Source organism: Drosophila miranda, assembly GCF_003369915.1.
Source record: "Drosophila miranda strain MSH22 chromosome Y unlocalized genomic scaffold, D.miranda_PacBio2.1 Contig_Y3_pilon, whole genome shotgun sequence".
Taxonomy (NCBI): domain Eukaryota; kingdom Metazoa; phylum Arthropoda; class Insecta; order Diptera; family Drosophilidae; genus Drosophila; species Drosophila miranda.
The window spans coordinates 6919883-6925384 of NW_022881625.1; the positions used below are offsets into that span (position 1 = coordinate 6919883).

General features: G+C 50.9%; 1 pseudogene; it reads left to right on the forward strand.

Moving 5' to 3' along the window:
- The first annotated feature begins 1619 nt into the window (after window positions 1-1619).
- Window positions 1620-3575, forward strand: LOC117194356 (annotated as a pseudogene).
- Window positions 3576-5502: the final 1927 nt, after the last annotated feature.

A 5502-nucleotide genomic window follows, 5' to 3' on the forward strand; every position in this document is an offset into this window, starting at 1 on the left:
TTGACTACATCAATATTTCTGAAAGTAGTGCTCTTAATTGCTAGGGTCAGATGCGACTGAGAGAGGAGTTGCTCACTTTTGAAATCGTTTGCTGTTAAGTTTTCTGTTAATTATTGTGATATTACGCCATTCTGTCAACCGATATCTTAGTAAGACTTTGGGTCGAGCTTCAGCTTGGACAAACAATGAAGTTGTTTGTCAATTGCTTGGGCAAATACTCGTACTCAGGTGGAAGAACAAATACCAGAATGGGGAAGAGGTTAAGATGGGAGACAAGAAAATATCAAATAAAGGGCCAATTAAGGAAGGTGATTGTGCGATTCTGTTTATCTTATCAACGACAAATTTTGACCCCAGGGGCGTCATTTACAATCCTCAATTTGTTTGCATACTAAAGCAACATTAGCCGAAGAGCTACCTACAAAAGAGAAGACGATGTTTCCTGATTCCCAATTCGTAGGCTATTGATAAACAGTCAGTGGGGGAATATTCAAATTAGCCAGGTCTCATGTGTGATTAGCCGATTTCTCACACATTTCAAGCATCAAAGCAGACAGCAGACAGAGCGGAACAGAACAGAACAGAACACAACAGAGCGGAGAAGACGTTGAGCTGACGGCTGGAGGGATCAGATCCCACAGAAGAAGCCGCCTTGAAATTTACGAAAAGAGCCGCCTATAAATCGCAAGATTTCAGCACTGCCCAGGGCTTTATCTAAAGCTCCATTCGGAACAGTATTCAAAGCATAAAGCGTAACCAATTGATTGCTAATTGATATTGATGTGTCGATTATTTTATGATTATTCTTTATGATCGTTAAATTTTGATAGACCAAAAGGCGACCGAGATCGAACACCAAACTTGATTTAAATTTGTAGATCACTTTGAACAATCAAGCCACTCCCTGAGTACTTCTCAGGCCTTGTCTTACCTTGTCATCAGTTGGATTGTTATAATTTAATAACTACACGGGAGGGCAAATTAAGTCTGTAGTTCGGGTACCACAAAAACCACTTAAAGACGCTTTCTTTAATTGCCCCCAAAACGAAGATTTGGTTTTTATTTTTCGAGAAACCTGTGGGGTAGCTTTCGGCTGCGGATGTGGCTGTGACTGTGGCTCTGACTGTGGCTCTGCCTCCAGCTGCTGGCCAGCTCCATGGACAGACAGTCATTTGTGTGAAAATCATCGTAGCATGAAGCGTTGTCAAATACCGTTTGTTGCGGGGGTCGGTCCACTCTCATGCTTTTGTTTCGGCCATTTCAAGGTCTGTACAGAAACCGTCTGTTGGGTCAGACCTCCCTCCATTGACCTCAGCAGAGCTCTAACAATGCGGGTTCTGGCATCATTTTCATAGAAACGGCATTAGAAGTTACTCATACGCAGCGTGGGTTGGATAAGATTAACGAAAGCCCACATAGACATAGCTCATCCTCCCCATTCTCACTTGACTCTTTGCAGACAGCAGAATGAGCTCTAACAACTGCGGTTTCATCGGTCCGCAGGGCCAGTTGAGCGCAGCCCTCGCTAATCGGGACATTCGGGAATTCCACACTGCCCTGGACAGCGGTGCCCAGGCCAATCGCCAGGACGATCGAATGCCTCTCAGATGGGCTCCTGCATTCAGCTGCTGCTCGAGTACGGAGCCTCTCCAAATTTGGTGGATCAGGGCGAGTTCACGCCCCTCCACCATGTGCTGAAGAATAGAAAGATTGAGGCAGGCACTAAGCTGGAGCTGATCCGACTTTTCCTGAAACAACCACAGTTGGACATTGACAGCTATCGGAACGGGCAGGTACGCCAGATGCTGAGGGATCAGTATCCGGAACTGCCGTTGCCGGAGCTGCGCGAGGGCGGAGCAGAGATCGACTGCGAGCGACTCCTCCGCACGCTGCGGAACGGAGACGAGAACCAGTTCGAGCAACAGTTCGCGGAGTACCACCAGAACGTCAGCGGAAACGCAGACAACCAATGCAATGCCAACCAGGAGGAGTATCAGTCCCTGCTGGCGGAGAGTATCAAGCGGGGCAAGCAGCGAGCCTTTGAGGCCATCCTCGAGACGGGCATCAACATTAATCCTTCAAAATTGAGCGACATCAGTTGGCCGTAATCTGGGGCAACCACAGGGCGCTAGAGAAGCTGTTGGAGCATCCGCAGCTGAGGCTGACATCGCATTCCAACCTGCTGAACGCGGTTATCAGTCGCCTGGGTGAGCAGCCGCTGGACGACTTCTGTGACCACCAGCGCTGCTTCCAGCTGCTGCTCGAGAGCGATCGTGTGGACATCAATGAGGCGGACAAGGCTGGCCTGGTGCCACTCTCCTATGCGGTCAAGTATCGCAACACAAAGGTGGCACAGGAGCTTCTACGGCAGGGAGCGTACATCGGGGCGAGAAGCGCGTTCGGAGATCTTCCCATACAGGAGATGGACCCGAAAGTGCTGGAGGAGCACTTCGATTCCTGCATCACCACCAACGGGGAGAAGCCCGGTGACCAGAGTTTCGAGATCATCATCAACTACAAGAATCTGATGAGACGCCAGCGAGAGCCCGGGCAGTCGGACAAGCGGAGCATTGGCCATCCTCACCAATTGGAGGACGAGATGACTCCAATCGCATACAGCGCCGATTCCAAGGAGCTGCGTTACCTGCTGCAGCACCCGCTAATCCCGAGTTTCCTGTTCCTTAAGTGGCACCGCCTCTCGGTGATCTTCTATCTGAACTTTCTACTTTACTCTCTCTTCACTGCCTCCATTATCACGCATACGCTCCTTAAGTTCCACGAAAGCGACCACACGGGCCTGACTGCCCTCTTCGGCCTGTTCTCTTGGATAGGGATTGTGTATCTCATGATCCGAGAGGTCGTACAGCTTGCCATGTCGCCGCTGCTGTACTTCAGGTCCATCACGAACCTGATGGAGGTGGCTCTCATTGTCTTGTCGATCCTAACCTGCATGGAAGCCAGCTACGACAAGGAGACGCAGCGCATACTGGCCGTCTTCACCATTCTGCTGGTGTCCGTGGAGTTCTGCCTGCTGTTTGGCTCCCTGCCAGTACTCTCAATTTCGACGCACATGCTCATGCTGCGCGCCGTCTCCAGCAGCTTCATCAAGAGCTTTGCTCTCTACTCGATCTTTGTGCTTACGTTTAGTCTGTGCTTCTACATACTGTTTGGCAAGCCCCAGGTGGATTCCTCCTCTCCGAAGGACAGCACGCCAGAGCCAGCAAAGGAGGGAGAAGATGATGGTCACTTCAACACATTCTCCGTGCCCATCGAGGCGCTCATCAAGACGATTGTGATGCTCACGGGAGAATTTGATGCCGGTGACATAAAGTTTGACAGCGTCTACACTTACCTGATCTTCCTGCTCTTTGTGTTCTTCATGACCATTGTGCTGTTCAATCTCCTGAATGGTCTGGCTGTCAGCGATACTCAGGTGGGTTTATATTTCCTTTTCTTCCTCGGCTTTATCCAACTGTTTTCTCCCCTCTCTTTTCCCACAGGCCATCAAGGCCCAGGCGGAACTGAACGGCGCCATTGTCCGCACCAATCTGCTGACCCGCTACGAGCAAGTTCTCACTGGCCGAGATGGACACGCTCAGACCTCATCGTCCCAGTTGAACAAAGGCAGTCGGTTCGCTCGAGGAAGACCATGAGCTAGTCACCGGTTCAATCGTAATTTTCTTCATGCTTTTCTTAAGTTTCACGCCCTCGTGGCTTTTCCCACACTTGGGACCCCACTAGGCAGAAAAGCGAAAGGAGAGAAAATCTTCACTGATGAATCGCCTGATCTGATCGGATGGGCTGTTATATACTCACAACACATACTCATTGGCCGCATTTGCGAATCGCTGGGCTGTGAACAAGCTTGAATTGAAAGAGTGTCGGCACTTCGGTGTGCCAAAGATACATATCTTTACCCCTTGAATCAGCTCGTGTTGATTTCGTTGCCGTGCATTGCACTTTTGAGCTCAGGTCCTAAACGAGAGTCACACACCACACACATGCACATTATTATCATTATCATCATCATTATGATAATGACTGTGAGCGAACGAATGCTGATGAAGCCTCATTGTCAATGTCGAAAGTTATGGGATTGGTTAAGGAAACCCAAGGTGGGATATGAAAAGTATTGCGTTCTGCTCTGGCATAGGATCCCAGCTTTAATATTAGGGGGATTCCCCTTCCAAGCAACGATGCGACAATCAACGGACATTGATTAACATTTGTATGTACATATGCATCTACAGTGGGTACACAGCAAGGCAGGCGCGATTAGATACAGGCCAGCGCCGAGCAGCGTAGACACCCAGTACCCTGCAACCCTTCGTGGGAAACAGAGAGCGATGAAGAGGATCTGTGTGTGCGTATCCAATGAATTAATATTTCATTCTATAACGCAGTTGTCTGCGTTAGTTGGGCACACACACACATAGTACATATATGCTGGCAGCGTTCCCATTCAATCTACTCGACGGCTGATGCACGCCAGTAGCCCCCGCTGGAAACTTCCGCAGATTCTGGAACGCAGAGGATGCGGGCTATCGGCGACAGGGGAATACTACTAAGCAGAAAGAGAAGGCGAGTTCATATTATTGCCAATTTAATGCAAGAAAAATAAAGAGAGTGGGGTGGGCGATGCCAAAGGCAGAAGAAAGAAAGGCCGTAAACCAAAAGAAGAAGGCCTGTCTCGCTCTCTCTCGTGGGAATTGACTTTGAATTTCGAATATTTCGGTATCTATTTTCATTGCGGCCAAAAACGGAGAGACGATTCCGTGTATTGCGATGCCAGCATCAACGAAAATAGATGCCCAAATGGAAGTGCAAACATCTGAGCGGAGGGGTGGAGTGTCGGGCGTGTGGCCGTGTGTCTTCTGTCAGTGTGTGATTGGATACTGCTTGCTGCTTTCTGCTCGATGGCTGCCCCTAGAGCACGAGGTGCAGGCGTATCTGGAACACCAGCTGCTCGACGGTCTTCTTCAGGAGCGCCGCCAGGGACAGGATGAATCCCAGGAGGCTGAGGGAGAACAGCCAGGGCGTGGTCATGAGCACGGCAAAGAAGACGAGCGTCTCGTCGCCCCGGGCATTGGCCATGCGCCACAGCAACTGGCGCTGGATGGTGCGCAGCTTGAACTTGCTGTTCCACAATCGGTGGCGCTTCGAGCCGACGGTTTCGTTGAAGCCCACGGTCTTCTCGACCAGCCAGAACACCGCGCAGCACAGCAGTTGCAGCACCAGCAGCACGACCTTGACCACAGCGGTCTCCAAGACGAGGTGGTACAAGGCCACCATGCGCTGACGGTGCTCCGGCTGCATTGTGGAGAGCACGACTGCGCCGAGGGACTCCAGCGGGGAGACCCTGGGGGAAGGGCCGTCGGAGAGCTCCTCCCACTCCGAGTCCGACTCGGTGCGCTCTATCGAGCTGAACTCGCTCTGGCTCTGACAGGTCTGGCTCTGACAGGAGCACGACTCCTCCTCTTGGTCCTCCTCGGTGCGCATCGA